Source organism: Sus scrofa, chromosome X (assembly GCF_054392235.1).
Source record: "Sus scrofa isolate SSC_HxYL_T2T_F1_AM1 chromosome X, Sscrofa_HxYL_maternal_Yorkshire_Landrace_v2.0, whole genome shotgun sequence".
NCBI lineage: Eukaryota > Metazoa > Chordata > Mammalia > Artiodactyla > Suidae > Sus > Sus scrofa.
The window spans coordinates 71,508,529-71,521,071 of record NC_139401.1 but is presented as its reverse complement, the minus strand read 5'-3'; the positions used below and the strand labels follow the sequence as shown (position 1 = coordinate 71,521,071).

Below are 12,543 nucleotides of genomic sequence, written 5' to 3'. Positions count from 1 at the left end.
TTCACCTTAGAAAAACTACTTTGGGTATCAATGTGCAGGATAGATTGAAGGAAAGAAAATGTATCTTAAGATGCTTGTTAGGATGCTATTAAAATGATCCAGATGAGAGGGGTAATACAGGCCTGAAGGTGGAAGCAATGGGGATAGAGAAGTACTATGCATGATATAGGTACTCAATAAAGTTAATTTTGTTCCCTGGGCTTATATTTAGAATTTCGTTTAACTTTTCCCACTACTGTTTGGTTTCCATTTCCTTTAATGGGATTTTGAAAATTAGTCCTCTCTGAAATGGGTACAAGTAGGTGGTTTTTTTTTATATTTGTAGTGAGGGATTTCTTGGTGTTTGAACTGACTCTTTAAAGACATTTTAAGGTTGGTTCATACTGGTAGAGTACAATTGTAAACACCTGCCTTTTTATACATATTTTTTAAGACGAAAGACCACTAAAAATGATACATTTTCATTTTCCCCCACAAATTGCTAGTATCTAAGTAATGGTTAATTTGCATGCTTTTTTGAGTTAGTTTTTCTTTGTCCTTTGATAGTTCTGAAAGTGTTCATTTTTAACTTACTTGATGGGTGATGATTATATCTTTTTGCCTCATCACTTCCTCTTTAAGTCATTATTATAAAACTCCTCTTCCTATATTTCTCTTCTTTACGTTCTTTTATTTCTTCACTTTCTAATTAGATTTATTCTCTCAGATTTAATTATTAACCACTTGACTTATTCTTCTCTTTTTATCTCTGAAGTTCTTTAAAGAAGTCTATTCTTTGCTCCTTTTCTTTCACCCATAGTGAATAAAACAGTGCTGACACTTTTCTGTGGCTTTTTTTTTTTTTTTTTTTTTTTTTGCCTTTTCCAGGGCTGCTCTCGCAGCACATGGAGGTTCCCAGGCTAGAAGTCCAATCGGAGCTGTAGCCATCGGCCTACGCCAGAGCCACAGCAACGCGGGATCCGAGCCGCGTCTGCGACCTACACCACAGCTCACGGCAACGCCGGATCCTTAACCCACTGAGCAAGGCCAGGGACTGACCCTGCAATCTCATGGTTCCTAGTCGGATTCCTTAACCACTGAGCCACGACGGGAACTCCTTGTGGCCTTTTTTGAAATTCTAGTCACCTCTATAGTGATGTTTAATTGGATTTTTTAATTGTTCCATTATGATGCACATATCATTAAAAATCAGTGTTAGATTTGACTTACTTTGCAAGCAGTAAAATTGAAATGTAACAGGTATGTAAAAGGAAGGGAATTAGAGCTTTAATACATGGCTCCAGTTCTATATCAAATCAGCTATTTTAGCTCTGTTCACCATCTCACCCCATAAATTACGTTCTTTTAAATCCCCTCATTAGTTTCTTGCTATTGTTGGTGCTGCTGCTTTTTCCTTTTTGAAATATAATGGTCTTGTAGTTCTGTGCAAGCATTTTTTAGATATGTTGATTTTTAAGTTCTGAATTATGTCTACCAAGTGTCTATGCATTTCTTCAATTGTTCAGGGTAATAGTGTTCCTCAGACATATTGAAACTTCAAAATGATCTAATCGTATAAATAGTTTAATACAAGTTTTCCAGTGATAAAGATTTGTTAACTGGTTTTTAATGGTTTTTTAAATGTTAAAGTAATATCTGATCTCTGTTAATGCTTATGTAAATTATGTTAGGGGAAAGTACCTCTTCTGGTAATAAATTTATGAGTTATACAGATATCAGAGATGAGAATCTTGGCCAAGGTCTTGTTTCATAATATTCTTAAGTGGGTATACAGCCTAAGCTCTGTATCCTTTATTTAAAAAAATGAGAAAATTGTAAAACTAGCATAGAAATTCTTTTTGTAATTTTCTTTTCCAGTGTTTACTACCTATGTCTTTTTAAATGTGAACTGCATGTTGACAATTATAGGGAGGCTAGAATGGGGATTTAAAGTACCCAAAGCGAGGGTTCGCTTCTTCCACCATGATACTGTGTACAGTTTTTTTCCCTTTGTCTTAGTCCTTTATTCAAGTTTTAATAGCTCACTGAACAGAGATGTTATTGTACAGTTTTTCAGCCAGCAGATTGCAATATAAGGTTTTATCTTAGTCATTCTTAACACTAGAAGGAAATATACTTCATTAAAATAATTTGATGTGAAATAAAAAAGAGATAATGAACCTGTTTCAGGAACTTGCATGCATTTACTTTTGAAAATAAAAGTTTGAAAGGACCCATTTAATTGTAGGGCAAATGTTAACCTATAGTGTATTAACCACATGGTGGCACATGAGCCCAAATTTTGTTGACATGTACCTCTAAGGAGCCATGCTCATAATTGAATACTCATAAGCATATATGAGGTTTGATGTCATTGTCTATGTCTCTGCCTCTTTTATCACAGTTCAGTATGTTTATTATTTAATAAAAAAAGTTCTTATATTGTTTCTACATTTGTATTCACTGGCATGAAAATTATTATTATTCATTTGAATAAGAACAGACTACCAATAATCATAATAAACTCTTGAAAAATTGTTTTAATTTCGTTGTAGATTGTAACATCTCCCATTCAGTGTTTTCTGGGATGGTTGACCAAGTAAAAAGAGCAAATGCTTTAAGCCCTTTCCTTTCACAAGTAATCTGCCAATCACCCTTTTTAGGGTGGAATTTTTAGTCAAGCCACGTAAGCTTTCCAAGCCTTGCTTCCCTTAAGAAGATAAGAAAATAATTGTACCTACCTCACAGAAGAAATAATCCATTTAAAGCACACTGCCTAGTACATAATAAGTGCTCAAATGTTAGCTGCCATTTTTGCTTCCACAGTTATTATTATTGCCGTTATACTTGGTTCATTTCTCTGAAACCAGTATGGAATTAAGTTTTTTGAATTTCAGAGGAGTCATATGAGGTCCTGATCCTTAAAAGATTAAGCTTGACATATGACAGATCAGTAGAAGACTAAAAACATTTAGAGACCAGAAGCGGTAATCTCAGCTAAACCATAGAAGAGGTAGGTATTTGAGGCTTTAACTCTCCCAAAGATCAATTATAATCAAGAGGAGGGAATATGATAATATTTAGTTACTAGATATTGATCATCACTTCCAATGATGTTAGCATGTATTTGACTACAAACTATTATTCCTAATATTCAAAGATTTTTCCCCTTAATACATACAACTTTAGAAGAATTGTCTACCTTATAGCCAGCAGTGATAACCAGTAATTTTAAAAACTGAATGAGTGCTTCTAGTATCCTTTCACAAGGATGTTAAATACATGTTAATAGACTTAGCATGCTTTTAAATAGTGCTGAATTGTATCATACTTTGATTGTATTACCTTATAACACAAGAAAAACTAAGGGGCCAAAGTCAACAAGTATTTTAGGGAAACCGTCTGGGTTAAAGAGATCATGGTACCAATGATGCCCTTGAATGGCAATCTCTGTAACAGCTTGTAAATAGCAAGCTGTTTTACAAATCATTGCTAATGGAAACATCAACATATATGAGGCATCTTACTGCAGAGTTGGGGGTAGAAGGTGAGCTTGTGGGGGTGGGGGGTGGCTTTGGGTTAGATTTCAGAAAGTGTCTCCTTTTGAAGCACTAGGAATACCTACTACTGTGGATCATGGAAATTCTGAAGTTAAATAACCTATAAGAGAAAACAATCTGAAGAAAAATATATATAACTGAATCACTTTGTTGTATACCTGAAACTAACACAACATTGTATATCCACTATACCTCAATTAAAAAAAATAAAATACCAGGTTTATATTTAGTAAATGCTCATTGAATATATATGCATTAAGTGATAGAAACTTTTTTGGACTTAGAGATAAAATGTAGACCTGTTCTTTCTAGATTCTATGCTTCTTACTAGCCTATGTGGGCAGGGATTTTATCAGTGTATCTTCATCACTGTATCCCAAGCACCTGGCATAATACCTAGCACATAGCAAGTATTCAGTAAAAGTGTGACAATGAACAAATACATTTTTGTCCTAAAATTGCAAGCTAAGGCAATGGTTAACATTCCTTGTACTAGCCTGCATCAGAATCACCTGACAACTTGATAAAAATGTAGATTCTTGGCTTCATTCAAGACCTACCAAATCAGTTTCTGGGAATGGGTCCTGGGAATCTGTATTTTTAACAAGGTCCACTGCTGTTGTGTGTACAAGGTATGTAGGAGTATGATCCACCTTTAAAATTATTATCAGCTAAACCTTTGAATTAATAAGAATAATGAACAGTTGCTTACGTTTATTGAGTGCTTTGTATGCTAAGTACTATATTAGAAGCTTTACTACCATTGAATTATTTAATCCTTATAACCACCTTATGAAGCCAGTAGCATTTATTTCTTGGTGATGAAATTATGACAGAGAGAAGTGGTATCATCTACATTTGATCTCAGTCCAGTGACTCCAGAGCCCATAGTCTTTAACCAAAACACTCTGCTGTGCTGACATTAATACGTTGTGTGAATAAACTTGTGAAAATAGTAAATTGAAGCACTCTCCTTTGATAGGACTTCACACTTTTTTCTTTTTTTATATCCAGCTTTCTTTTCCATTGAGATATAATTGATATATAACATTATATTAGTTTCAGAATGAACTTCTTTGCAGAACAGATACTGACTCACAGACTTTGAAAAACTTATGGTTTCCAAAGAAGACAGTTCGGGGGGTGGGGGGATGCACTGGGGTTGTGGGATGGAAATCCTATAAAATTGTATTGTAATGATCATTGTACAACTGTAAATGTAATAAATTCACTGAGTAATAAAAAATAAAATTAAAAAAGAATTAACAGATATAAAATACTTAAAATAGAAAAAACATATTTCAGATATATAACATAATGATTTGATATATGTATATATTGCAGAATGATTGTAATAAGTCTAGTTAATATCACCACACAGTTATAATTTTTTCCATAATTATAACTTTTTTTTTATGAGAACCTTAAGATCTGCTCTTTTAGCAACTTTCAGATATATACAGTGTTATTAACTATAACCAACATGCTGTGCTCATTATTCACCAGAACTTACACATCTTATAACCGCAAGTTTGTACCCTGGGACAAACATCTCCCCATTTCACATACACACCCCAACTCCTGGTACCCATTACTCTACTCTCTGTTTCTAGAATTTTAGCTTTTTTAGATTCCACATATAAGTGAGATAATATGGTGTTTATCTTCCTCAGTATGATTTATTTCACTTAGCATAATTCCCTCAAGGTCTGTCCATTTTGTTACAAATGGCAAATTTCCCCCCTTTTTTAAGGGGGTGGGCTGCACCCAGGGAATGTGGATGTTCCCAGGCCAGGGATCATACTCAAGCCATAGCAGCGATAACAGCAGGTCCTTAACCTACTGTGCTGCCAGGAAACTCTGGGATTTCCTTTTTATTATGGCTCAATATTATTCCACTGTGTGTATATACCACATTTTTAATCCGTTCATCCATGGTAGGACACTTAGGTTATTTCCACGTCTTGGCTGTTGTAAATAATGCTGCATTGAACATGAAAATGCATATATCCATTTGAGTTGGTGTTTTTATTTCCTTTGGATAAATACCCAGAAGAGAAATTACTGGGTCATATGATAGTACTATTTTTAGTCTTTTGAGGAAGCTCCATACTGTTTCCCATATTGGCTGCACCAATTTACATTCCCACCAAACAGTGCACAAAGGTTCACTTTTCTCCACTTTCTTCTTTAAAAAAAAAAAGAAAAAAAAAACACTTTCTTCTTAAAAAAAAAAAAAAAACTCAGTGAATTTTATTATGTCTATAGTTATACGACCATCATTACAACATAATTTTACAACATTTCTATCCCAAACCCCCAGCCCATCCCTCCCCCACAAACTCTCTCCTTTGGTTAACATAAGTTTTTCAAAGTCTATGACTCAGGTTCTATTTTGCAAATAAGTTGATTGTATCCGTTTTTTTAGATTTCACATATAAGTGATAGCATATGATGTTTGTGTCACACGGATTAACTTAGCATGATAATTTCTAGGTCTGTTCATGATGCTGCAAATGCTAATATTTCATTTCTTTTTATGGCTGAGTAGTATTTCATTGTGTATATGTACCACATCTTCTTTAGCTACTCCTCTGTTGATAGACATTTAGGCTGCTTCCAAGGCTTCCATGTACAATACCATATTGTATATAGTGTTGCAATGAACATAGGGGTACATACATCTTTTCGAGTTTTGGTTTTCTTTGGATAGATAGATGCCCAGGAGTGGGATTGCTGGATCATATGATAATTCTATTTTTAGTTTTTTGAGGAATCTCCATACTGTTTTCCATAGTGGTTGGACCAATTTACGCTCCCACCAAGTATAAAAGGTTCTCTTTTCTCCACACCCTCTAGGCATTTATTGTTTGTAGACGTTTTGATGATGGCTATTCTGGCTGGTGTCAGGTGGTACCTCATAGTAGTTTTGATTTGCATTTTTCTAATAATTAGTAATGTTGAACATTTTTTCATGTGTTTTTGGCCATCCGTATGTCTTCTTTGGAGAATTGTCCATTTAGATCTGCCCCCACCCCTTTTTTTTCTAGGGCCACACACAGCATATGGAAGTTCCCAGGCTGTAGCTGGAGTTCCCAGGCTGTAACTTGGAGCTGTAGCTGCCAGCCTACACCACAGCCACAGAAAGTTGAGATCTGAGCCACGTTTGTGACCTACATACACCACAGCTCATGGCAACACCAGAGTGAAGCCAGGGTTCAAACCTGAGAACTCATGGATAATAGTCAGATTCATTTCTGCTGAGCCACGGCAGGAAGTCCTGCCCATTTTTTAATGGGGTTGTTTGTTTTTCTGGTATTAAGCTGCAGGAGGTGTTTATATATTTTGGAGATTAATCCCTTGTCAATCACTTCTTTTACAAATATTTTCTCCCATTTTGTAGGTTAGCTTTTCGTTTTGTTTAGGGTTTCCTTTGCTGTGCAAAAACTTTTAAGTTTAATTAAGTCCTGTTTATTTAAAATAATTTTTTTAATTTATTTTGTGTGTGTGTGTGTTGTTTTTTGTCTTTTCAGGGCCGTAGATGGTGGCATATGGAGGTTCCCAGGCTAGGGGTTGAATCGGAACTGCAGCTGCTGGCCTACATTACAGCCACAGCAGCATAGGATCCAAGGTGCATCTGCAACCTTTGCCACAGCTCAGAGTAATACCAGATCCTTAACCTACTGAGCAAGGCCAGGGATCGAACCCATGTACTCATGGATAGTAGTCGGGTTCATTAACTACTGAGCCACAACAGGAACTCCCCATTTGTTTATTTTTGTTTTAGTTGTCATTACTCTAGGAGGTGGATCTGAGAAGATAATGCTGTGGTTCATGTCAGAGAATATTTAGCCTATGTTTTCCTCTAAGAGTTTTATTGTATCCAGTCTTATGTTTAGGTCTTTAATCCATTTTGAGTTTATTTTTGTGTATGGTGTTGAGTATTCTAACTTCATTCTTTTACATGTAGCTGTCCAGTTTTCCTAGCACCACTTACTGTGAAGGAAATGTCTTTTTTCCATTTCATTGTTTTGCCTCCTTTGTAATAGATTAGTTGATGTTAGGTGTGTGAGTTTAATTCTAGGCTCTCTATCCTGTTCCACTGATTTATATTTCCATTTTTGTACCAGTACCATACTGTTCTGATGACTGTAGCTTTGTAGTGTAGTCGGAAGACAGGGCACCTAATTCCTCAAGTTCCATTTTTCTTTTTCAGGATGTCTTTGGCTATTCTGGCTCTTTTGTGCTTCCAAACAAACTTTAAAATATTTTATTCTAGTTCTGGGAACAATGCCATTGGTAATTTGATAGGGATTGCATTGAATCTGTAGGTTGCCTTGGGTAGTATAGTCATTTTGACAATATTGATTTTTCCAATCCAAGAGCATGGTATGTCTTTCCATCTGTTTGTGTCATCTTTGATTTCTTTCATCAGTGTCTTATAGTTTTCAGAGTACAGGTCTTTTGTCTCTTTAGGTAGGTTTACTCCTAGCTATTTTATTCTTTTTGATGCAATGGTAAATGGGATTGTTTTGCTAATATCTCTTTCTGATCTTTCATTGCTATTATATAGAAATATAGTTGATTTCTGTGTATTAATTTTGTATCCTGTGATTTTGCCAAATTCATGGATGAGCTCTAACAGTTTTCTGGTAGAGTCTTTAGGATTCTCTAGGTATAGTATGATGTCATCTGCAAATAGTGATATTTTTACTTCTTCCTTTCCAATTTGGATTCCTTTTATTTCTTTCTCTTCTCTGATTGCTGTGGCCAGGACTTCCAAAACTATGTTGAATAGTAGTAGCAAGAGCAGACATCCTTGTCTTGTTCCTACCTTAGTGGGAATTCTTTCAGCTTTTTACTATTAAGAATGGTGTTAGCTGTGGGTTTGCCATATATGGCCTTTATCATGTTGAGGTAGGTTCCCTCTCTGCCCACTTGCTGGAGGGTCTTTATCAGAAATGAGTGTTGGGTTTTGTCAAAAGCTTTTTCTGCATCTATTGAAAGGATCATAAGGTTTCTCTTCTTCAGTTTGTTAATGTGGTGTATCACACTGATTGATTTGCGGACATTGAAAAATCCTTGCATCCCTGGGATAAATCCCACTTGATCATGGTATACAATCCTTTTAATGTATTGCAGGTTTCAGTTTGCTAGTATTTTGTTGAGGAATTTTGCATCTATGTTCATTAGTGCTATTGGCCTGTAATTTTCTCTTTTTTTTTTTTTTTTTTTTGTCTTTTGTTGTTGTTGTTGTTGCTATTTCTTGGGCCGCTCCCGCGGCATATGGAGGTTCCCAGGCTAGGGGTTGAATCGGAGCTGTAGCCACCGGCCTACACCAGAGCCACAGCAACGCGGGATCCGAGCCGCGTCTGCAACCTACACCACAGCTCGCGGCAACGCCGGATCGTTAACCCACTGAGCAAGGGCAGGGACCGAACCCGCAATCTCATGGTTCCTAGTCGGATTCGTTAACCACTGCGCCACGACGGGAACTCCCAATTTTCTCTTTTTTGTATGTGGTATCTTTGATTTTGGTATCAGGTTGATGGTGGCCTCATAGAATGAGTTTGGAAGTGTTCCATCCTCTGCAGTTTTTTGGAATAGTTTCAGAAGTATAGGTGTTAAGTCTTCTCTAAATGTTTGATAGAATTCTCTTGCGAAGCCATCTGGTCCTGGACTTTTGTTTGTTGGAAGTTTTTAAATTACAGTTTCAATTTCAGTACTTGTGATTGATCCATCCGTCTTTTCTATTTCATCTTGGTTTAGTCTTGGTAGATTGTACTTTTCTAAGAATTTGTCCATTTCTTTTAGGTTATCCATTTTATTGGCATATAGTTGCTGTAGTAATCTCTTATAATCCTTTGTATTTCTGTGATGTCCATTGTAACTTCTCCTTTTTCATTTCTAATTTTATTGAGTACTCTCTCTCTTTTTTTAATGAGTATGGCTATAGGTTTATCAATTTCGTTCATCTTTTCAAAGAACCAGCTTTTAGTTTCATTGATCTTTTCTATGGTTTTCTTTGTTTCTATTTCTTTTATTTCTGCTCTGATCGTTATGATTTCTTTCCTTCTGCTAACTTTGGGTTTTGTTTGTCTTCTCTCTCTAGTTGCTCTAAGTGTAAAGTTTGGTTGTTTATTGAGATTTTTTTGTTTCCTGAGGTAGGCTTGTATTTCTATAAACTTCCCTCTTAGAACTGCTTTTGCTGCATCCCATAGTTTTAGAGTGTTGTATTTTGTTTTCATTTGCTTTTAGGTGTTTTTTAATTTCCTCTTTGCTTTTTTCAATGATCCATTGGTTTTCTAGTAGCATGTTGTTTAGTTTTCACTTGTTTGTGTTGTTTGCAGTTTTTTTCTTGTTGATTTCCAGATCTATAGCTTTGTAGTCAGATATGATTTCAATTTCCTTAAATTTGCCAAGGCTTGATTTGTGGCCCAGATGTGTTCTATCCTAGAGAATGTTCCGTGTGCACTTAAGAAGAATGTGTATTCTGCTACCTTTGGATGGAATGTCCTATAAATATCTATTAAGTCCATCAAGTCTAATGCATCATTCAAGGCCTGTGTTTCCTTGTTGGTTTTCTATCTGCATGATCTGTCCATTGCTGTAAGTGGGGTGTTAAAGTCCCTCACTGTGATTGTGTTATTGTCAGTTTCTCCTTTTAAGGTTGTGAGCAGTTGCCTTATGTATTGACGTGATCCTAAGTTGAGTGTATATATATATTTACAGTTGTTATATCTTCCTTTTGGATTGATACTTTGATCATTATGTAATGTCCTTCTTTTTCTCTTATAATATTCTTTATTTTAAGGTCTATTTTGTCTGATATGAGTATTACTACTCCAGCTTTCTTTAGATTTCCACTTGCATGGAATATTTTCTTCCATCCTCTCACTTTCAATTTGTATAGGTCTTTTGAAGACAGCATATATATGGGTCTTATTTTTAATCCATTCAGCCTCTATGTCTTTTAGTTGGGGCGTTTAGTCCATTTATGTTTAAGGTAATTATTGATATGTGTGTTCTTATTGGCGTTTTACTAATTGTTTTGGATTTGTTTTTTTGGTATTTTTTCTCCTCTCTCCTCTTGTTCTCGTCTCTTCTGGTTTGATGACTATCTTTAGTGTTGTGTTTGGATTGCTTTTTCCTATTTGTGTGTGTATCTATTGTAGATTTTTGGTTTGCAGTTACCATGAAGTTTTGATATAGGAGTCTATATATATATATATATATATACACAAGATTGTTTTAAGTTGTTTGTCTCTTAGTTGCAAGTGCATCTCCAGTATCCTGCATTGGTACTGTCTTCATGATTTCTGGTTTTGGTAGCATATTTGTGTGTGGATGATCTCCTGTCTTTACTCTATGTATGCCTTTACCAGTGAACCTTATCATTTGTAATATTTTTGTTTCTAGTTGTGGCATTTTCCACCTAGAGAAGTTCCTTTAGTGTTTGTTATAAAGCTGATTTAGTGTTGCTGAATTCTCTTAGCTTTTGCTTGTCTGTAAAGCTTTTGATGTCTCCTTCAAATTTGAATGAGAGCCTTTCTTGGTAGAGTAATCATGTTCAGAGGTTTTTTCCTTTCATCACTTTTAAGTATATTGTGCCACTCCCTTCTAGCCTGAAGTTTTTTTGCTGGAAAATCAGCCTATAATCTTATAGGGGTTCCCTCATATGTTATTTGTTCCTTTTTCCTGACTGCTTTCAATATTTTCTCTTTGTCTTTAATTTTGGTCAGTTTGATTAATATGTGTCTTGGGGTGTTTATTCCTCTTTCGGTTTATTTTATATGGTACTCATTATTCTTCCTGGATTTAAGTGACTGATTCCTTCCCCATGTTATGAAGGTTTTCAGCAGTTATCTCTTCAGATATTTTCTCTGGCCCTTTCTATTTCTCTTCTCCTTCTGGCACCCCTATAATATGGATTAATGTCCCGGAGTTCTCTTATACTGTTTTCATTTTTTTTTCAATTTTTCTTGTCTTTCCTATTCCACATCATTGATTTCCACCATCTGTCTTCCACCTCACTTTTTCATTCTTCTGCCTCCTCTATTCTACTATTGGTTCCTTCTAGTGAATCTTTTATTTCAGTTACTGTATTTTTGTATCTCTGCTTGCTTAATCTTTAAATCTTCTATTTCTTTCATTCAGTGTTTAAAAGAATTTATCAATCTTTGCCCCTAGTTTATTTCCAATATCTTGAATCATCTTTACTATCATTAGTCTAAAGTCTTTTACTTGGAGGTTGGCAATCTCCAGATCACTTATCTGTTTTTCTGGGGTTTTTCCTTGTTCCCTTATCTCAGTCATAATTCTTTGCCTTTTCATTTTGTATAGATTTTTTTGTGTGGTCCCCTTATTGCAGGCAATAGGGTTATAGCCTCACTTGCTTCTGATGTCTGACTCTCTTGTGGCTGAAGTTGGTCTGGGGGCTTGCTGCAGGCTTCCAGATGGAAAGGGACTGGGACCTGCCCACTGGTATGTATAGCTCATTCTTATCCCCTTGGTGGGTGGGTTTTTGTCTCTGGGTGTGATTAGAGGTGGTTTTGTGCCTGGGGGGGTATTCTTTAGGCAGCCTGTTTGCTGATGGGTGGGGCTGTTTCTACCTGGATTATTGTTTGGCCTAGGGCTTCTCAACCCTGATGCATGGGGCCGAATTTTCCCAAAATGGCCACCTCTAGAGGAGTTCATGCTGATGAGTATTCCCAAGACTTTTGCCTCAATGTACTTCCCCCACAATGAGCCACAGTCACCCCTTGTTTTCACAGGAGATCCTCCAAGAATTGCAGTCAGGTCTGACCCAGATTCCTGTGGAGTCTCTGCTTTGCCATGGGACCCAGTGCACATGAAAGCCTGTGTGCACCTTTCAAGAATGGAGTCTCCATTTCTCCCAGTACCGTGGAGCTCCCTGTACACAAGCCCTGCTGGCCCTCAACTTTGAATTCTCCAGGAGCTCCTTCTCCCAATGCCAGATCCCAAGCATGGGAACCTGACATGT

At 36.2% G+C, this 12,543-nt stretch overlaps 1 protein-coding gene across 24 annotated transcripts in view; it reads left to right on the top strand.

The window, feature by feature from the left end:
- Positions 1–12,543, top strand: part of ATRX (ATRX chromatin remodeler) — a 288,606-nt gene that overhangs the window by 260,290 nt on the left and 15,773 nt on the right. The window lies entirely within an intron of this gene.